The 22574-nt window shown below is 41.4% G+C and overlaps 1 protein-coding gene across 4 annotated transcripts in view; it reads right to left on the bottom strand.

The window, feature by feature from the left end:
• The window catches only part of GRM3 (glutamate metabotropic receptor 3), a 105251-nt gene that overhangs the window by 66468 nt on the left and 16209 nt on the right, over positions 1-22574 (bottom strand). The window contains exon 1 of one of the 4 annotated variants that reach the window (XM_051633130.1): positions 168-253. The exons of 2 other annotated variants lie outside the window; for them this stretch is intronic. The gene's annotated coding sequence lies outside the window, so the exon portion shown is untranslated. Of the gene's footprint in view, positions 1-161; positions 254-22574 lie in introns of those variants that run through there. One more of the 4 variants, XM_051633140.1, reaches the window with a different exon arrangement.

Raw genomic sequence — 22574 nt, 5'->3', positions numbered from 1 at the left:
TAGTTCTTCAGAAGGGAAGACAGATGAAGGCAGGCAAGCCACAGAATAAAACAAGAACTAAGTGGTAGCCGCTTGCTGATCATTGTTCTGCTATCTGTCCATTATCTGTCTGGGTGTAGGTAGCAAATACCACATGAATTTAAATAAAACCCATTACTCACACTCACATACAGACGTGATGATAGAAGTTGCTTGACAGATCTTACATGGGAAACTTGGTTGTAATTGAGCTCGTTGCTGTGTTGATTCTCCTCCAGCAAAATCCTCTACCTGTGTAGGAATATTTTAAGGCCTCACTACATTTGAAATGGTGACAGAGTGTTAGGATTTTTTGCTTATTTGTTTTTTGTATCATTACTGGGTCTCTACAATAACAGATGGTGAAATCTCTTCTGAGTAAGCCAAATGCCAGTGCTTTTTCTTGCAGGTTGTCATGCAAAAGCACTAACAGCTCAGCTCCTATTTGCACAAGAAACTGATGGGCCTGCTCCACTGCCTTTTAAAGTTCCTGAGTGTCTTTGGATCAGCTCCTTGACATATCTGAGTGAGGCAGGCAATCTTTAAACACTTCCTTATTATTCCCAAAATTTCTGTTGGACATGCTCTGAAACAAGCTAATAATCTCTCTTCAAACCATTTCTTTTTACAATGCACAAGCTCCCTTATGCATGAGTGTAAGGTCAGGGCAGTTTGCAGGTAGGTTTAAAACACCCATTCAGTTTTCTTTCTTGAATCAGGGCCTGCTTGCTTCTGAGATGGACACTGCTGGTGATTTGGCTTGCTGGATGCAAACAACTGTAAGATTACAGGTGACAGATCAGATGGGTGACAAACATCTTGACCAGGCTTGTCTTTCCCTTGTTCTTTCCCTGTGCCTCTTGCTGGGCCATATTAAGGGAACATGACTTAAAGGTTATGAAGAGATATTTAGAGCCATTTCATGCTCCCAGAGCAATCCAAATTGATTCTTTTATCTCATCATGACTAAATTATGAGCTGATGATCAGGAAATCTCAACTGAATTCACATTTCTGTGTCAAGTGTGACTGTAGGCACATTTTTCCATTCTTATAAGTCTCATATTCCCCACTGGTGATATGAGACAAGTTGGAGTCTTTTATCACACTGATGGGTTGTGAGAGTAAGTTCAGGTATATTTATAAAGTGCATCAATTCAGATTTTCTTCTATTTGCATGTACCTGCATTTCATGTTAAAATTCTTATTTTCAAGTATAGACATCTATTCACAATCTTGTTATCTCAAAATGGTAAAAATTAGAAGCATTTGGCTGATAATTGGGGTGGACAGGAGCAAATGAGTAGATAAACATGTTTGAGAAGCACCTTTAAAAAAAAGTCCTAAGCCACTGGCTCTTGGTTCACAGCACTCAACACGTCACTGCAAATGCAGAGAGCAAAACTATGCAAGGAAGAGAGGCCAGATTGGGGGCATACGGAGCAGGGAGTGCCAGCAGCTGGTGGGGAGAGACAAGATGCCAGCTAAGTTAGTTCTGAGATGCCTTCCTCAGAACTGTATGGAAGTGGATGGAAGCTCTTCTGCATCTTTGTAGTCTCTAACATTGATCCCTCTCTGCATGTATCCTCTCCTCTCCAAAAATCTTGTATATACTTCACTGACTTCTTCTCAGACACCATCAGTGGAGGAAGAGCTGATGGTGATCCCCAGACAAAGAGGGTTTTGCATTGTTGGACCTCTGGTCTGAACATGTCCCAGACTGGAGACCAGGTTTGAGTTTTTCTCTTAAAGAAAATGGCAGTTAAGTGCTTCTTGTCCTCTCCCTGGTTCCTCAGGTGAAGTATCTGAATTTGTGATGAATATTGTACTTTAAACATTGTGTAACTAGGAGTCCTAGCAGGGCAAAACGCACACTGCAGTAGGTTTTGTATGCCAAGAGGGAGTCCTTCCCTCATTATCTCTGGGACTGTCTGTGTTGGATAGCAGTCAATAGCTGGCAGTGGACACCAAGTGACACAGTAGAAATAGGCACTTGATACTGCAAACCTGATACAACCCTAGTTCTGAGGTCAACAGATGTTTATGGTTTTGAACTTTCATTACTCTAGGTCCCTTTGTTTTTCAGAAGTGTAAACCCTGAATTTATCCACTTTGGCACTTTCCTTGAGAGAGGAGACAGATAGCAGAGGGACAGAGGAAGGAAGAGGATTAATATGAAGTGTCTTATAGGAGAATAAATATATTTTGACTGTTGCCTGTGGAGTTTTTGTGTTTATTGGGGAGGAAATAATGCTCAGCAATTGTCATTGCTTCCTAGAGAAGAGCTGCATCCATTTGAAGGTACATATTGTGTCAAAGCTTGCTTTGACATGGCATGTGACAGCTGAAATCATTTGGGATGCTCCAGTTAGAGGAAATGAGGACCAAATTTCCAAGGCCTGTGGACAATTTCTGTACATGAAACTCCTTGAATATAAAGAAAATTTTTCAAAAGCATTCCAAATCTGTTTTACCTGCACTCATAGAGTTAATGACACATTTTCTTGATCACCCAAATAGTCCTTTACTACATCTGATCCAGTTTGTCTGTAATTATCGTAGCAAATACCAGGGGTCATGGACCACCTTCTTGTCTGGACACTATCTGGCATAGCTGTGCTGTACCCTTACCGTTAAAATGCCTGATACTCCAGAACTGGATGGTCATATCCCAGGGGTCTGTTGTGTATGCTGCTGGCCTTTTCCCAGCAGTTGTCTTGGAAGAGGTATCTTGGCCAGATCTCAAGGGCCAGGGACTCTGCTAGCAATTAGGTGATATGGATGATCATATTTTGGTCTCTGTCACTGTTTAAGAGCCATAGTTGCAACCTTTATGCTCCTCTGTCATGAATATGGATGACCAGAGCTGTGAACAGTCCTTCAGACAAGGAGCTGTGCACTAGCATCAGTAGCAATGTCTAGATTCATAAATATACATGGGAGTGTTCTCAGGCAACAAGATCATTAGGCCCACAGTGGAGGGCACCCATTCAGGTAACCTCCCTCAGCCTCTAAAATAGGGTGCCCACATTGAAAATGTATAAGCTGAATGGTATGCACTATGTGCTGGGTCCCAAGCCATGTCTAGAAATTATCTGGGATAGTGTCATGTCCCAGAAGAACTCCATGACTCAAGCCAGAACTATGTCAGGGATCACCATGCCAGCAGTCTCTCAGTATGGGCAATCAGATTATATTGTTTAGGACTTTTCACTGGCACTGTTTATCATATTAGTAAGTCACAAAGACAGTCCTCACTACTTCTGCTGTTGCATCCTAGCATTGCTTTCCTGATAGCTGCATTGAGATTATTCCTGGGCTTCCTCTCCTGGATAAGAAGATGCAAGTGTCCCTTCCTAAGAAGAGTCTAGGATAAGCTTCCATGTTCTTACAGAAATCCTCATACTTTCCTGAAGCTGAAACCTCCTTTGTTGATAACAGCAGAGGAGACTGCTTGGGTGCATGCAGCACCAAATCAGTGAATGCAACTTCCAGGGTATAGATAGAAGGGTATTTTCTGTAGATGCAAGGTGGTATTTATGCCATTGCACAGGATGCCACTTGAAACTTGTGTATAATCTATGTATTACTGTGAAAATAATGACTGAAATAGCAATTGAGGCAGAAAAGAACTACTACAATAATCAAGGGACTGGTGAGCCTGTTCTAAGGGAGGAGAACAATGTGGCTACACTTATTTAGCCAACTAAAAGGAAAGCTGAAGTTTTTAACAGCTGTCTGTAGACACCTCAGGGGGCTGAGTAGTCAGGAGGGAGGAGACCAAAAGACATGTATGGCACAAGAACAAATGAGTATAACCTGGTCCTGAATAAACAGACATGGGGAAGCATTAAGAAGTTTCTAAACAACAGAGGAATGAAGTTTTGGAAAAGCCTTCCAACAGCAGGAATAACAGCCAAAATAATTATTGAAGAGATAACTTAAGAAATCCATAGAAGGGATTATATGATCTGATGACTCCTGACAGCAGGAACTGAACTCAGTGACCAAAGAGGTCCCTTCAAGTCCTATCTCTGATGATCTGAAAAGCATCTAAGGAGATCGTGTCCCCTTGATCTGCATTGACAGAGAAGGTGGAGCCTGAGTCTCAGTCTCTCCAGAGCTAAATGCAGGATGACGTCCTTGAGCAACAGTCCTGCCATTCCATATAATAGCAAAAGAGCCCAGGAATAGCTTCTGCAGAGATACACAGGAACTTGATATACCACAGCCGGGGAAGAATGGACTGAAAAAGTTACTTGTCTTAATCTGTGTTTGCAGCATCTTTCATCCTTGGTATGCAATAAGCATCAGAAATAAACAGGCAAATGTCTAGATACAAATTTTAAATCTATCAGACCTTATATTCAAGAACTTTTGTATCATCATGGCTGCTTCTTGCCCTAAATTCCCTGAGTTGTGCTTAATTCTTGCAGCACAGAAAGCATGTAAAAACCACCCACCCACCACTTCAGAGCCATTTTTCTTCATCTAAATGAAATTTCTTTAGTTCTTTAGTTCCGTTCATCTTTACGGCCCATTCAACAGGTCCCTCTGCAGCAGTGAAGGAAGCATGTTTGAATGTACTAACCCAGCTCGGAGATGGATTAATTGACTCACAGGCCCCTCTGATCACTAGCCAGATGTCTCTCCCCAGCTGGCAAGCCTTGCTAATTTTCTTGTTGTTGTTGCTGTTGTTAGTTCTGGGTTTCCAGCCAGCGGGGGCCCTTCTCCACTCAATCAAGGGCAACATGCCCTCTGCTGACATTTTGTATTCTTTGGCCTGCTTTCCCTTGGGCAAAGATATTCAGCTATAAACCTTCTCTCCTGGCTCTTTGTCATCTGGCCTGTGGCCCCTGGACAGTCTCCTGGTGCGGTTACACTTGTGTGTCCGGCATGTTGGGCCACCACGGGGTGGTGCTGTGTGTGCTCACGGTGGGTGATGGAGGCATAGCTGGCCTGCCATGCCAATTTCAAGAAGTGGTCCAAAATTTCAGGTTTTTGAAAAAAAGAGACTGACAACAGGAGTTAGAAGCATATTCTTCACCAGGCAGGGTGCTACAAAATGTCAAGAGAGCAAACTCTCAAGAGTGCTTAGAAGGACTGAGCATTAATAGACCAACTAGGACGCTAAATTGGGAAGCAATGTAACATAAAGAATGGTTTGAAGATGGGATGTATGAGTGCTCCAGGCTCCACTCCTGACTCTGCCATAGAATAACAGAATGGTTTTGGTTGGAAAAGACCTTTGAGATCATCAAGTCCAGCTGTTAACACAGCACTGCCAAGTCCACCATTAAACCATGTACCTCACACCACGTCTACACAGCTTTTAAAATAACTTCAGGGATGGTGACTTCACCACTGCCCTGGGCAGCCTGTTCCAGTGCCTAACAACCTTTTCAGTAAAGAAGTTTTTACTCATATCCAATATAAACCTCCCCTGGCACAACTTGGGGCCATCTCTTCTTTTTCTATTGCTTGTTACTTGGAAGAAGAGACTAGCCCCTCCCTCACTCTGACCTCCTTTCAGGTACTTGTAGAGAGCAATAAGGTCTCCCCTCAGCCTCCATTTCTTCAGATGAAACAACTCCAGTTCCCTCAGCAGCTCCTCATAAGACTGCCATTTTTCTCTTACGTCCTGAGCAGGTCACTTCACCTCTCTGGTATCTCTATTTTTTCACACCTAACATAGGTTTAATGACAACCTTTTCTTAAAGATATCTGCTAATGAGTAACACTGTGTGAATTAAGCATCACTTGCACCACTGGACATTCAGCCATGTATTTTCAGTGCAAAGGCTTCTGCAGTGACTTACAGTGATTTGGCTAAAACCATGTCACTGCCAAACAGAAAGATGGCAATTTGGGCCAGACTGTAGAACTTTGTTTGCTCTTTCCTAATGTCCTGGGCCATTACTGAGTTTACATTGAGTAGAAAACCTACAAGAATTCATCTGGATGATGCAACTTTTGGTCACCTTGGCAGGGGATTCTTCACACAAGTTAGTGGTAAGTAGTCACTGAGGGAGGTCAGCTGAGAAGTCTGGCAGCAGTAGGAATATTTGAAGACTTGTACTATTCAACACTAAGATCCTAGAGTCCAGTTATACATGTAACTGAACCATCTTTATGGTTTCTAAACTATGAATGTGTTACCTTGACTTTCTAGTTTCAGACTAGTGGGGGACTTTTATCACAAGCTGTAAAAAATTGGAATCCTGGATTATATGAATCCTCACCTTTTCTTTTCCCTTCCCTTCCCCTTCCCCCTATAGTGGGCCGATAAAAAGCAGTTCTCCAGAATAGAAAAAAACCCACAACAAACCAACCCAAACCAGACACTTTTTCTTGACTGCACAGTTGTAGGTTTTTTTTCATCAGAAGAGAAGTTGCAAAATATTTTTTTTTCATGCGAAGATCAAGATCACAGCTTGAGAACACTGAAGAAAGAGGTTCATCTAAGGTGTGAGCACAAGAGTTCAGCTGCATTTGCTATGGACCAAACACTTCCTACTCCAACTAAAAAAGGGGAGAGGTGTAAATAAGAACTAATTCTCACTCCTATAATTTAACATCTTTGGTCTTTTAGGTATGTGACTGGTATAAATCTCATCACTAATTTCTTCCCACATTAGGCGTAGCCTCAAGGAAGTATTTTTACAGAGAACTTAAGGCTTCGACCTTTGGTCACTGTAACCTGACTTCTCACAACCCTGAAAACAAGTGTCTAAAAAAATGAAATGTGAACAACATGCACCTTCAATATCAATTACTGTGTTGTTATGTGGTAAATTTTCCCTGCAGGGGGTGAGCAATTTACTTGACGTATTTGGCAAAGAGTTTGATTCTCCTCCCCACTTGCTGAGACATGATGCTGACATCTCTCTGTACACTTTGGTGAGGTGCAGAGGAGAGTCAGGGAGTGCAGAGTCAGACTCAAATCCTCTGTGAGAGCAGAGAAAAGTGCTCTCTGTCAAGAGAGGGTTTACGCAGTCTGAACACTGAGCTGCAATCTTTGAAGAAAACACTTCAAAGAAAAGTGGAGAAAAGAAACAATGTCTAATTTTCTCACATATGTGCTCAGGGCTCTCTGAAACTCAGAAGCTTCCAATGTTTAAGAATTAATTATCACTTGCCAGAAGCAAGCTTTATTCACAGGTAACAGTTACAGCAATCTGAGTCCTTAGGTGTAAAATTCATGGAATTATATTGAACTGATTAAAGCTCACTAAATCACGATATTTTCCGTTGGTACACTTGCACGGTTTCCAAATGTTTGATGTTATCCTTCAGCTTGTTTATGCAGGATGTATGACAGCAGCTCCCAAAATTTAATCCTTCAGACGAGAGACACTTGGACATATTTTGGTACAAGAATTGTGACTTGCAGGTTTGCACTAAGACATGCAATAAAGTGGTCCAGACTCTCAGCTCCTGTAGAGAAACTCAGCCCTGTTGACTTCTCTTTACTGCAGCAAGAGACAAGACTCTAAATAATTTGTCAGCTTCACAGCTGTATAAATAGCAAGGAGCACTGAGAATGTCTGAAAGCCAAGCACTGCTGTTCTGATTCCTATTAGCAGAATGGTGTGTGTAAAATGTCCCTCTGACCAGCTGAGGTATTCAGAGTATCTCAATACCTCACAGACTTTATTGTGTTTATCCTCACAATACTTTCTTGAGTAAGCTCTCCTATTGTATCCATTTTACACTTGAAGTTTGAAACCTAAGGATATGATACAACCCAGGGTTGCAGGGCAAGTTAACAGTGAAATCAGGAATAAAATATTTAAGTACCTAGAGGACTCAGTTACGTGATGGAGCTATTGTGCTCAAGAAAGCAAATTATTGTGAATATCTGGCCAGAAACATAATCAAGCCATGGTAATGTGTAGTTTAAATCCTGAATTTACCACAAGCTGAAGGTGTGAGCCCAGCTGGCTGGTGTGGCTCAGCTGCTGCACAGAAGCACATTAAACCACAATAACTTGATCGTGCATCCCAGCCCTCTTTCTATAAAGCATTATCTGCCTTTCATCTCTAAGATTTCAATAAAAACAGTTGCTGCAGAAGCTCATGAGAGAGCTACACAACTGCAGGGAACCAGTTCCCTGACATGAGCAAGGGTCTTCAGACCCAGAGTAGCTATATCTAATACACAATTTAAAAAAAAAAAACACAAAACAAAGCCTCTCTTAAAATGTCAGTGAACCAAGGCACCTGTACAGAAGAGAAAAGGGATGAAAGACATAGACCAGGTCAAATGCAGCCACTTAGAAAGAATTAATCTTGCTGGCAGGATTGCAATTGCTTAATTTTGTATTTATAGCAATATGGCTCTCAAGGTTAGATGGAATTTATCTTGATATTTGCCCACCAGCAATCAGGAGGCATCTGTGACTGTTATCTCCCCATACATCTGAATATTTTGCATCCTGATAATAAACAGAGTTAGCATTGCACCACCACCATTGCCAAAGAAATGGCAAACAAATCTGCTGCTCCTTGGGAATCACAGGACATAACAGAGGGTCTAAATAACACATGGGCATTGCATTGTCCCATGTTAATATCCAGAAGGATGCAAAGGGCAGAATATGACTCAAGTGTTGAATTACAGGCAGGGCTGTGAGTGTTTGTTTTCAAAGGAAATTTTCTTCTGCGAGCATTCAGAAAAATCCCAGGCAGTCTCCTCTCAGTGACTGTTGCAGCTCCCAAGACAACAAAACCAAAGGTAACTTAGTGCTGCCTCTCCCTCCAAACGGGAAATGTTGATATTTCAAGTATTTGTTTAACTGTGGATAGTTGACACAGCTTGTGAGAAATTATTCTGGGACAAAAGGAAACCTCCCAAACTCCTCCACTTCCTTTGCCCTCAGCTCCTTTCGGCTCCCGCTGGGTGTTCTGAATCACCTCACCAGGAATGTCTCTGTCCCAGAGGGGGATCTTTTACCCCTTCCTCTGGGTTAACGTTTTCCTGCAGCCATCCCCTCCTACCAGAGCCAGGGATCCAAGGGTGTACAGTGAAGGGATCCTCAGAGGCTGTAAAGGGATTCAGCTCTCCTGGCATCAGCAGAGCCAGGCTGCAACATCTCAGTCCAGATGGGGTAAATCGGGCAGATCCTGGCCCGGCTGCCTCAGGACCAACACAGGCACTGAATCAACCAGCCTGGTACTGAGTTGTTTTTGCCTGGTAGGGAGTATTTTCTGTATCTGCTGTAAGATTTTGGTGTCACTTATCACATGCCTCTTATAATGCATTGCCTAAGGCATAATTAAATTGAAAGGGCATGTCTGTGTTGAATGGGAGGGTTGCCATTTGTTGGTGTTAGGACTTTTCATTAAAAACCAAGCAGTTTTTCTGACTGGCAGGAACAATGGCTGCAGAACACAAATGCTATTATAAACAAGAGAAAGCAAAGGCTTTATTTATTTATTTTTTTTAACAACTACCTGCCTGACATTCCCACACAAACTTGGAATAAAGCCCAGCATTTAAAAATAGCGGAATTGTAACATAATGACAAGGCAAAGAGAAGAGGCTTGATGCTGACAAATGTCTGTCAGGTGATAGGTGTATCTTATGTATTTGTATATGTATGTACCTCTATGCACATAAATATCTCCAGCTACACGTGTATGTCTATGTTTCATCTCCACATGAGGAATTTGCCTTTGCTGCTCAAGTTTCCCTGAAAGCTCAGCTAATTAGTTCTCCTGACACCCATGGAGGCAGAAATTAGTATCATCCTTATCCATGAGGAGATGAAGAGATATGAAAGACCACAGAGAAAAAGAAACACAAAGAGATTAAGGGATTTCTACTAGAGTAAATTCCATGTAAAGCTGGGAATTCGGTCTAGCAGGCAAAATCATAACCCTATTAAAAACAATAGGAGATGAGCTCCGGAGATGCTTGGATCTGGATATTTTGCCTGCTTTGTTCAAATCTATCTGGTCTGTGCACAGTTACATGTGTCCTGATGATGCTTTCAGAAGAAAACTAGGCTACTGACACTGCAGCTCCTGGTCAAATGTCAGCTGGGTCCCCTCAGTCCCAGAGCTTCAAAACACAGGCTGAATCTTTCCTTGAGGGACTCTGTGCCATACATTTAGCTATATCTCAAAAAATAGTCTGTGAAGTAATTTAAGAGGTAAGTGAAGTAATTTAAGAACTTTCTAAATTGGGTACTGTGTTTTCCCAGGCCATCAGGGTCAGAGGAACTGAAATTTTACATGCCTTATTGCTATCTTCCACAGAAGAGTACTATCAAGAAATGGCTGGAGGGTTTCAGCTAAACAGATGAGCTACGTTTAAAATAGATTGAGCAAAGCTCGCTCATTAAAGGAAAAAAAAAAAAAAAGGTCCTAATTTTAGAATGGCTTTCTTGCCTTCTTGCTAATATACTTGTTTCAGGGCAGTATTCTCATGTTATTAGAGTGTTTTCAGCTCTTATTTTTAAGCTCACTTCATTGATGTTGGTAGAACACTTTGAAGTAGAAAACGTAAGTGCTAAGTTGTCTCACTGACACACTTTCAAGGCACCACTTTTGTCTTCCCAGAGGTCATGCAAAGTGAATGTGTCACACCTGCAAATGTGCCTAAGTTGCTGCTGGCAGCAGAGGGCCAGACTTCCCTCCAAACTGTGGCTGCAAATGCCTGGGAGAGGGTTACTCTCTTCAGCAGGGAGCTGGTCTGCCAAGCAAGGGTCTGCCAGCTACAGACCAAGTCCCAGCCTTGTTGTTAGGAGCCTGGCAGTGATGTGGCTCTGGGACAGAGCTTCACTGTCTGACACTTCTTATCTGCTGGATAAAAATCCCCTAAACTCACCTGAAAGTCACCCAATGACTCCTCCAGGGTTTAGCATCTAATCTCCAAAGTTTCTTAGTTCTCCACAAGAGTGTGGTGGCCTGAGGAGTGCTAGGAGGAGTGCAACCCAAGCTGGGTTATGTGGGACAGGAGAGACTGCTGGGGTGGACAGCAGATGCACCTGCTGCAGCATCGGGGATTGCCCACCACTACAGGGCAGTGCTGGTGAGCACTGGGATTTACTGCTCGCTTGCTTCCAGCCTGGGGGATCTCAGGGCAGGAGACAGGTTTCCCACATCTGAGAAAGGGCTTATTTGTGGAGGGGGATGTCTAGAGAGTCTTATGGTCTATTGGAGAAGTCATGTAATAGAATCATAGAATCATGGAGTGGTTTGGGATGGAAGGGACCTTAAAGATCACCTAGTTCTGACCCTCTTGCGTGGGCAGGAACACCTCCCACTAGATCAGGTTGCTCAAAGCCCCATATCAAGGTTAATTTTGAAAATCTGTTACTGCGACTGTGTCCCTGCTACTTGTATACCTTCCTTGCCACCCCCAGGAGGGACTGTGTCTATTGACCCTAGGGTACAATTTGTTCATGCACACTGCTGCCTGCAGACAGCAGAGTGGGAAGCTGTCACGGCACTGTTTGGCAGCCTTTCTGCTAAGCTACAATAACACAGCCACCCTGCTCACCTGCAGATGAGATTTATTACTCTGTCATATTTCAAAAGCTAAAACAGGTTGATCTTGGTCCGTGCTTACATGGAGAGGTCTCCAAGGAAAATGCAAGAGCTAAAGGAAATGTTCTCTGAATCAGAGCTGGGGCATAGTGTTAAAGCTGTTGCTTTTGGACTGATTGTAAATTCAAGGCCTCAGCCACTAGTGGTCTGTGGGAAGGGAATGTAATGCCTAATGTGACTGGACAGTAGCTGCCAGGTATTTCTTTTTCTACAAGGGTCAGCTCTATAGCAGGTGTAAATTGGATTAACTGAAGATGATGAATCCAGCTTATTGCTTTCTCTGCTGTGCCTTGTTATATGGATTTAAAAGCTTGATTGTTTCTCTTTGTCCTCTTCTTTTGTATGTTACACAATTCCTTAAATGGCATGGAAGCACAAAAATACATTAAGATAACATTTAGTGATTTTATTTTTTTTTTTCCTAATAAAGCTCTCAGTTGCCAGAAATCCAGAGCTTAAGGATGTTCTCAAAGTTATTTCTGCTTATGACTTGGTTGTATGGACTTGATTTTTCTCTCATCATTCCCACACAACTATTTGAAAGCTCAGGCTGCCAACCGGAGTTTGTAAGGTTGGATGCATTGTCTACCAGCTTTTCATACAGGGCAGCAGTTCTGTGCCTGACCTTCAAAGATAACCAACCACATCTGTTCCCATTAGCTCTTTAGATGTGGTTAAGATCCTGCATTCTGCTTGCTGGAGCCCTGGGACAGTGCATTTTTCCACAAAGAAATGTGCATGCTGATTATTCCTTACATAGTTTGTTTGAAGCAGTGCCAGTCAAGGAACATACACATTTTCCTTCTGCTAAGCAAGCCACATGCATGTAATAAAAGACACAATGACTTTTGTAATTGCAAAAAAATATATTAAAAGAACATTGATCTGAATATAAAGAGTTAACAGTTTTGTCCATGCATCAATCTGGCCTGTCTGGTTCCTAAACAATTACCTTTCCTTAATCTATATTCTATTTGTAGCATAAAAAACCCCTAAACTTTTCCCCATGGGACTCAAAAGCTGTGTTTTCATCTCCTTTTCCTGTGTTTCTGGCTTAACAAATTGTAGGAAAGGTGACAAATAATCCCATACATTTACGAAGTGACTGGAGCATCTCTATCCACTCCATTATTTTTGGTGGTCATTTCAAGAATGAACCAACTATCCACCTTTGAGGACAGCAGGGTGTTTAAGAACCATCACTGCAAAAACGCTGTAGCTGTAGTAATTAACTATGGCTCTCCACTGGGAGACCAAAGCCTTGATAAGCACATTACAAAACTATTGTGGGGAGTACAAGTTCTTTGAAGAGAGCATTGAAAGGAATTTTGCTTCAGAATATAAGAAAGTATGTAATGTGAGATTTCTCGAAGGAGAAGATTATGCTTTCTTTGGGCTTTTCTATACAGGCTGAAAAGCAGAATATGAGAATACTTCTCAACTTCTTTAGGAACATGGACATTTGTAGGCTGGAGTGCACCCAAGTCAAATCTAGTCCAGTATCTTGTGTCAGAAAGTGGCCAACACCAGATGCTGCAGGGGAAGGCACAAGAGAATTTGTAGAGGTTATGTTTTTACAAGTGCAGAAAACATCTTCATAATTTCCAGTTATTGTTGCTGCTATTGTGTGTTGATTTAATTTCTATTTACAGGACAAAATATAAACAGAGAAGTATCTATTTCAGCCCTTAGATATTGTCATCCAAAGAATAAAATTCTTCCTCATCCTACACTGACTTACTATAATCAAGGAAAAAAACCCCTTGAATTCCACCCATGCCAGTAGTTATTCCAGGGCATATGTCCAATATAGATTCCCACAATCTGCTTCAGCTCTCAGTTGCAGAAACAACCACTTTTCTGTGGCCACACAGCAGTCAAGGCAAAAGGGAACCTACCTGGTGGTTTTGAACGAGGCAATAAGCTTTTTCTGACTGTTACTCCAGCAGATCAACACCTTGCAGAGGGACACAAAGAAGGGCTGGGCTGGGACTCTGCTGATGGGGGTCCTTACTGATGCTGGCTGCCTATAAGCATGTTGTTTTTCCACTTTATGCTGCCTCTACAGAGCAGAGATACTGACACTTGCCACCACCTTTGAAAAGTGGTTTGTTCGATAACTGTGGCTAAAAAATAACCATAAAACATGACAGAAGAGATTGTTTTTTTTAGAATTAACAGCTCCACCACTGAAATTGCTTGAAACCACCCACAAATCTCTTTCTTAGACAGAAAAGAACACATTCACCACCATACAAAGCTTCTCCGTATGTTCCTCCTGCAAAATTAAGCTGAGCCTTTGATTTCTATTTCTTGGCATTGGCTTTTATGTTATTATTATTGTTATTATTATTAAAAAACCAGAACTTATAAATAACTGTAGTCAGATCCCTAATTGAGCTGTGGCAGAGGAAGGGCATTTGTACTGGGAATTAATATGGCTGGCATGTCTGCCTTGGTTTTGAGGATAGTGTTTTCATACTCTTTTCCTTTCTTGCCTGGCTTTCTTCTCTTTTCTCTCTGCCTGTCTTTTTCCCATTTCTTTCACAGATGCTATTTTTGCTCCAAGCCAAGAACTCATTCACACTCTCACCCTCTCGTGGGTTCTGTGTGCACTTGAGGTCAGGGTAGCAAACCTGGCTCTCTCTGGAGCCAAATGTTGTATCCTTCCCTTGCCCTTTTCATACCCTCTGCCTCATCAGTGTTTCCCATTGTCTCTTTCCTGGCTTTTCCAACTTTTCTTGCTCCTGGAGTGCAGCAGTGCACTGCTCTCAGCACATCTGGGCTGGGGGGAGCTTGGGTGCTACTCATGGTTCTGATGCAGAGGTCCTGTTGGACACTGTGCCAGTTGCTCCTCTCCCTTCTGACATATTTTATCTGTTTCAACCACATGATTTTCAGGGAAAGGAACAGCCTCTTACTCTGTGTCATTACCCATTGTAGCACAACACAGCTCCCCTGTGGTTCAAGGCACCATATGTTTCTTTAATATACACAATCATTTTGAAGTGCCCTCACATTTCTCTGAACTCACTTTGCCCTTATGTCCCTCCTTCTCCTCCCTCTACTGTTCTTTTAACACTGTCTTCCTTTTCAGGACTGGGATCCTTCTTCCTTTTCCCCATACTCCCCTTTTCCTACTTCACAGCTTTGCTGCCCAGCCTTGGGCAGCTGTCCTGGGATGGAGATGGGGTCAGAAGCAGGAACCAGCAAGGGTGTGTCGGGAAGGGTTGAAACACTCTAGTCCCTCTCCCTTTGGAGGGAGCAGGGATTTCTAGGCTTGAACCTAAGTGGGCAGGAAAATACAGAAAAAGAAGAGGCTGATCTGTCTAATAAATTGTCACAGGTGTCACAGCTTGTAGAAAAGGCTATATGGGCAATGTGAAGCAAACCTTGCTGGAAGGAGTATTTAACACCTGGCTTGCAAAGCATCATTTCTTGCAGGTCCACAGGAATTTTATCACTTTCCCTGGATTCCATTTTCATATCTGTGCATTTTCTTTTTTACCATTTCCTCCAGTAATCTGTTCAACTCCCCTTTCTACCATTCCCATCAGTGTGGCCTATGGGCAGATTCACTCCAGTCAATGTTCCTAAAATCCCTTGATTGGGGTCCTACAATGAGGAAACAATTAATTCCTGTAGCTGTAATTTGTTTATCCTCTTCTATGAAGTCTTACAACCAGCCTCGGTAGAGGTGTATAAATGATGAATGTGGGTTAATAACACTGGAGTTTGAGGAAAATTGCATTAATATGGCACAGCAGTAATAGGCATAAAAACAACTGAGGCATATGGTGAAGTCCCTGCTATATCATAATATTTCCACTGATAATATACATTGTAGTTTGTATTAAAAAGTCTGAAACTTAAAGGCAATAAAAAAATTAGTGACTCCAAACTACTACTCAGAAGAAAGAAAGTTAAGCAAATTATTCCCAGTTGTTACAATAGGTTAAAAAAAAAAATACAGAAAATGGGTGAATTTAATCCTATTTAATTTTAATCATCCAAAGGACTGGAGTCTAGCCATGCACATTAACAGAGCTCCCTCTCTGCAGAGAGGTAGACACCTCAAAAGAGACAGATTCATCCCAACCCCGGAAAACTGCTTAAAAAGGAGAGAGCTGGTTCTCCCTTAACTGGAGAAGACTAATTAATGTAGTCTTACATAGACAGGATGTCTAGTCCTTCCTACAACTACACTTCTTCGTTCTTGAAAATATCTTTAAAAATTGGCCTAAGGTCACTAGAGTATGACTAGGATTAGCAGAACTATTTGTGGTTTCTGATAATCTGAAAAAAAGAAGACCATATCTATTTGTTTAATAACACACAGGCAGCTCATGGATTTTGCTAGATGCATTGGAAAGCCTCTGCCAGATGTGAGGTGTTGAAAGTAGAGCTTCTCAGTTGTACCAGATGCTCATGTTGCTCAACAAGCTATAAATCATCTTTGTAAACATTTTTGTGTACCTGTGTGAGCCTAAGGGGAAGTTACCTGTGTGAGCTAGTATCACAGAAGGGTCTGAGAATAGCTACTACAAATCTTCTTGCAGGCAAACAGACTGGAGAAGCCTTGCCCTTTTGTGAACAGTTTGTCATTCTGCTTTAACAGGTGGAACAGAGCTGACAAGAGGTGACATGGGAAGTAGGCACATTGATATGAAAAGGCAAATCTGCTTCACTTTGTCCAGCAACAAACCAACTGAATGGCAGCTGGACACTATTGTTGGAACATCAACTGGACAGATGTGTAGGACATCCCACTCAGCAATCACAAACCAGAACACCTCATGTGTCAGGACATAGGCACTGTGGAGATGTAGCTGCCAAGGTAATGTCGAAGTTATGAGGGCTACTTACTGAAGTATCAATGCAGGTAGTTTATCATCATGGTGAGATCTGTTTCTACTAATATATTTCAGCATAAATAACATCAATTATGTTTTTAGGAATTATGGCATTAAGATGAAATAGGTAAATCCTTGGGTTAGAGGTTTATTTCTAGGGAGCCAAGAGTGCAAAATTCCACTTCAATAGGATAATGTAGAAGAAAGTACTCTGGAAAAACATTTAGGTGAAGAAAAACTTAACCATATAATCATTTGCTCTTCCAAAGCCTTAGCCAGAAATCTGCCTGAAACCCTGTTTTTCAGTCTGTGGTCTGGTAGCTCAGAGACTGCTTTTATGGTAAGGACTTTGATTATTTTTTTAAATACCATTTCCCAATAACAGTAAAACTGCAGTTTTCAGCCTAGGGTCTGTGAACCTGCATGGGTCCAGAATTAATTTACCAATGTCGATGCTTTTCTATTTTTCTGAGAAGAGCAACCCTAATAACAATACATTTACAGCAGATTCCGCATCCACAAGGGAAAATAGGAATGCTTTAGCAATGACAAGAGTGGAAACACCTTGATTAATGGAGGACCATTTACATTTGTATCAGGATATCTTATGGACATGGTTTAGTAGTGGATTTGGCAGTGTTAGGTTGGACTTGATGATCTTAAACATCTTTTACAACCAAAACAATTGTATGATTCCAAGATAGATTGAAATGCAGAGAAGCTAGATAGCAACAGTCACTAACACTGTCAGTGACAATGACACTGTCATTGCCCAAAGGAAGTAGCACAGAAAGTGTTGAACTGAAGTAAGACTGGCTAAATTGATCACTGGGAATTGGAGGTTTAGACTGTGCCCTAAATCTCCAACCTGGTGTGTGAGTCATGGCCCTTTGCTCTGAGAAATGGGAGACCTGAAATCTTATCATCACACTTGATGACAGGGAAAAGAAGCCAGGGGGGCAGCAAGAGGCAGTTAGGAAAGGGAAAGTGCTGATTGCCATTTCTGTTGCAACAATATGAACGTAGCATGGGCCTCTCCAAGTTGCTAGGCAGTAGTTTTTGGATTACAGTGGCATCTATTTTAGCACAATGTAAATTTGGGTGGTATTTTATTGTACAGCAGGATGACTGGTCTGTACAAGTTCTGCTGGATTTGCCACAGCAATCTGCCAGGTACATCATCAGCCAAGTGTTAAAAATATGAACACATTAAAGGTACTGAGAATTCTGATTGATCTAGTGCTCTATGCAGATGAGCCTGCAAAGTGCATTTTCTTTTACCTGACTTGAGTTTACTCAGTGGAATAACAGTCTGTGAGCTAAAAATAGCCCATCAGAGGGAACAACAGCCAGCTGTTTCCACAGCATTGTCTGTATTCCTCACTTGCTGTATGTTGAGCTGCTGTTTGTGTCTGTGGCAGGTCTGTGCAAGGAATTGATGTTGGATATTCAATGGACAATTAGCAGGTGGATTAGAGATCAAAGGTTGTCTGCTCTGCCTAATGCATGCAGCATTTCTCAACTTTCAGAAGCAAATGAATCCAAACAAAAAAAATCATGCAGGAAAAAAAAAAAAAGTGATTTGGCTGGATATAAAACCCATGATCTGGGGAGCAATTAGGTAAAATCTACATATTAGGGTAAATCATGGAGCTGGCACATTGAAATTGCAGAGCTCAGGTATATGATGCAAGCTGTGGATAAAACTTTATGAAATTACAATCTTTGATGTCTCTGGCTTTTTTTTTTTTTTCATCTGCATTTGTGGAAAACATGACCTTAACTCTTTCATGATGTTTTTCTCTTTTTAAAAAGATCAATATCATCCTTAATACTCTCCTAGAGCTGTTTTGCTTGAGTATGACATATTTATTTGTCAAAGACTGATGTCCAGTATTATGAAATGTCTAACCTAATGTCACACTTTTTTTTTAACACAACATGACATTAGAACTGAATAATTTTTAGATATGAGTTCTACACTAGTAGCCTCCTATTGACAGTTGGGTTTTATTTAAAAAAAAAATGGTTAACTCTGGACTGGAGCAGTTTAAGAACAGTTTGGACCTGGTAATACATGAGTCATAAGGGGGGTTGTTCCCTTGCTCTGTGAGTATTTTTGATGGATTTAAGCAGTAAATATGCAGCCTGATGAGACAAACAAAGGTTTATCTATAAAAACAGCCCCCTAAGTCTACTTAGCTACATCTATGACCACAAGAAAGCACTGGTGGATTTGTGAATTTAAAGGCTGCAAACTGATAACTTGGTCTGCTTGCCTTATGTTTATGGTGCTGTAACTCAGAAGTTACTCAGCTCAAATCAGGGGAGATGCTTAAATTTCATGGTGGAGAGACATTTTCAGCTGTAGCAACATTAGCAAAAATAGACATTCCTAAACACAGCAGGAATATTCTTATACTAAATTCCAGTTTTAATAATGTAATCCTAAAGAAGGAAAATTAAATAGAATCCTAGGGTGGTTTGGGTTGGAAAGCATCTTGAAGACCATCTAGTTCCAGCCCCCCTGCATGGGCAGGGACACCTCCCACTAAATCAGGTTGCTTAAAGCCATTGTTCAAAACCATTAGTGCAACAGAATCATCCTGAAAGGTCAGTATTGGGGACCAGTACTATTAGGGCAGGACTGGTGCAGGTCTAGTGGCTGCTGCTATTGTAACTAATCCTCTGTCACTTAGCAGATACTGATGGAAGGATGTGTATGTGGGGAATTACACAAGGACAGGACATAAATTGGTTAAAAGAGGAAAAAATTCACCAAATCCCTGAACCTCAAAGCATAAATACAACCCAGGCTATAAGGACTGAACGATGCAGATGGTGCCTCCTCTTGAGGTTCATCAAGGGAACGCACTAGTAATTGTTTATATTACCTGGCTATGCCACTCAAAGTCAGAAGGACCATCTTGACCTAGGAAGTAGGACAATTTGAATATGTAAAGGAATGAACTATATTAACACAAATTGTACCAGGGAAACAATCCTATTTCTGACTTTAGTGATGACCCATCTAATAGATTATGGGTGTTACAATGGCCTTGTCTTGATCCTGTGAATAGTCTTGTCTTTGGGGCTTAAAGTCAGCTGACTTACTTAGAGAGGAGAAAAAACAGCAGATGGGGAAATTTTTGCAAGATTATGATATATGGGATTCTCCAGGAAGCTTTGACAGCCCCAGAAAGACTTCCACTAGCTCTAATTGATCCAACCTCAGAATGAGAGACACTGTGAAGTGCAGCAGGGAAGGAGGAATAAAAGGTAGCTTTGAGGAGGAGAAAGGAGAGTACACGAGGGAAATAATGAGAATCCACTCCTGGGTGCTATAAGACTCAGCTTCATGCCGTTTTATGGAGAAGGGGCAAAGTCTAGCCTTTTATTACAGAGCTTCAAATGCATGATAGCTTTTAACAGAAGACAGCAAAGGCTAAAAATGAAAATAAAGAACTCAACCCACTAGTCACTGAATTTAAACTAAACTAAACTCTGGTGAACCCTGTCAGGAAACCTGTGCTCAAAAAGGAAATCAGGGGACCAGAGGTCTCAGGAACTCTTGACTGGAGGAGGAAGAGCAGGTATTTATGATACTGCAAACACCTCTACATGAAAACCTTGAGTCTACCAGAAGACACTTTCTGACAGCATCACTTGGAAGGAAATCTATTTGCTTTAATTTGTGCAGTATAACCTCCTCCACACTCAAACCACAGAAGCTCTGAGCCTAATTCAGCTTTGTGAACAGGAAACAGTGTTTTAGTTTAAGAATATTTTTGGCTTAGGAAATGGTTGGTTCAGTCCTTATTATAACCAAGATGAAAGTAATCACATATGCATGATGTATAAACTGAGAAGAGTGTTTGTATCTGAATACTTTAATATTGGACCAGAGTATTGACACTACGAGATGACTGGAAGAATAACAATATTTTCAGAAGTCTGAAATGCAAATCTTTCAAATGAACAAGATCAAGATGAACAGTGAGCCTAGGTTTGAATACTTGCCAGGTTTTCTAATAAACTTTTTTCCCCTCACTTTAGCACAGTTTTAATTTGGCATCCCTGAAGATTAGGTATAGCTGATCTATGACTTTAAGGGCATAGCGGCCATAAGGACCTTCCAGCTTGAGCTCTCATCTAAAGCAAGCAAAAGGACTTCCCTGGGTTAATTCAGACTTCAATCTAACAGTTTAACATTAAAGTCTTAAGAACCCTTGGGCTGAGTTAAGCAAAGGCCTCTGTAGCCCATGTCTGGCAATATTCAGTCTCTCACAGAGGTCACCAGTGTACACTTAGAGGAGCATGGGTATGACATTGCACATACAGAGAGATCCCTTTGGTAACATCCTTTGGTGAGAATTTTTTTTTAAAAAACTACATGACAAAAAGTTCCAGATAGCAAAAAGCCACATCAGGATAAGAAAATTGTTGGTTTTGTGTGGTAAAAAGTTGAATCTCAGTGGAAAGGCAAACTCTGAATTCAGAGAAAGAAAATTCCTTTTGCAAGATGCACTTATTTTCAAATAATGAAGATGGTATCTTAGGGTCTCAGACACATTTTGCCTTCCTCCTACTGAGGCTCTTGTGCTGAACAGAGATTTCTTTTTTTGGAAGAGATGCAGATCAGACTCTTGTGGAAATAAATGAGGGAGGACAACCTGGCAAAGACCAGAGAAAAAATAGCAGCACCAGGTTTTCCTTTCTTGATGACATGGCATTTTGTTTGAGGTCAGTTACAGAGAAGGTTCTGACTAAAATTCTGACTAAAATTTCAATCATGCAAGAAACACAGATATAAGTCAGACTGGTCTGTTAGAGTCTACCCTAGACATTTAGATGACATTCTTCTAAGCAAATGGATTATTTGCTCATACATGCGATCTCGTTATTCAAAGGTCCCTTTACAGTCAGTTTATAGAAAAAGTAGAAAAATTTTTAGAAATAATTGCTATGTTGTTTTTCTTTTTATCATTAAATCAGGTTTTCTAGAGGTGTAGACCTCCACGCTGTGGCTGTCTCTATTTCATGCTATGTCTCCTGAGAGAAATCCCACCCTCAGATGTTTCTGCTGGAGTAAAATGACTGAAAGAAGTTCCAAATCCTAGGTAGTCACAGAATTGGTAAAAAGACCAATGATTTGCTACAGACACTTCTTTTCTCTCCCTCTCCTTTCACCCCCCCAAACCACAAGATTTTCCTGACCTGGTGAAAGGGGGATTATCTCTCAGAAGCAGAACTGGAGAGAGACTACTTGTTCTTCCAGGGCAGCCGTCAAGGCAGTTTTGGTCTTTATGAGAGATGTGAGGCAAATTAAACGTTGCATTCATTGCTGGTATTATTCACAAGCAGAAGGATTCAATACAAATACATACATTTGATTAAAAGTGGAAAAGACTACCTGTTTTCTTTGAGAAAAATTTTATGTGATATAAGTCTGAAACGCTGGAGTTGAAACGTAACTATTTGATGAACTGCAAGGAGCTCATAGAGAGACTAAATAATATGATGTTCAGATCTAAAAGCAAAATAATTAGCATAGTTGTGCAATCAGCTGAGCCTTTACAGCTGCTTTCCACACACTTGGTAGGGCCGGAGTCACACATGACCCCAAGGGCTCAGGGCACGAGGTTCCCAGCTCCATAGGCAGCAGGAGACTTGTGGGCAAAAGTGAGGAGACAACTGCCTACGTGCCAGGCATAGATCCAGATATTATTGTACGCTCCACAGGCTCAAAGGTCCTCCAGCACACTGTGGTTTTACTCCAAAGGAATGTGTCTGAGCTCAGAAAATAAGGCAGTTTTATAATTTAAGGTGTTTTCTTCTGCTCTGAATAAGTCAGGGTGTTAGAAGCTGGCAAGGACCAGCTCCTGAAGAAGGAGACAGAAAGCAACCTAGTAGACAACCTGTCTGTAGTCTGGAGGCTCTTAGAAAATTTTGTGGAGGTAAGTGCCTTGGAATCATCTGAAAGATCTTGTTCTGTGCCTGGATTCTGCAGTGAAATAGGAGGATTCGAAAAGCAGAGGAAGAACTTCAGGACCTAGAGCATGTCTGATGATCAGCAATGAGGACAACAGGCATGGAAAAGTCTGTACAGATCTCTGGCCACCAGACAGCGCAAAGGTCCTTCCCTCCC

This window comes from Apus apus, chromosome 1, assembly GCF_020740795.1.
Source record: "Apus apus isolate bApuApu2 chromosome 1, bApuApu2.pri.cur, whole genome shotgun sequence".
Lineage (NCBI taxonomy): Eukaryota > Metazoa > Chordata > Aves > Apodiformes > Apodidae > Apus > Apus apus.
Note: the sequence above shows the minus strand (reverse complement) of the source record. Positions and strands in the feature narration are given on the sequence as shown.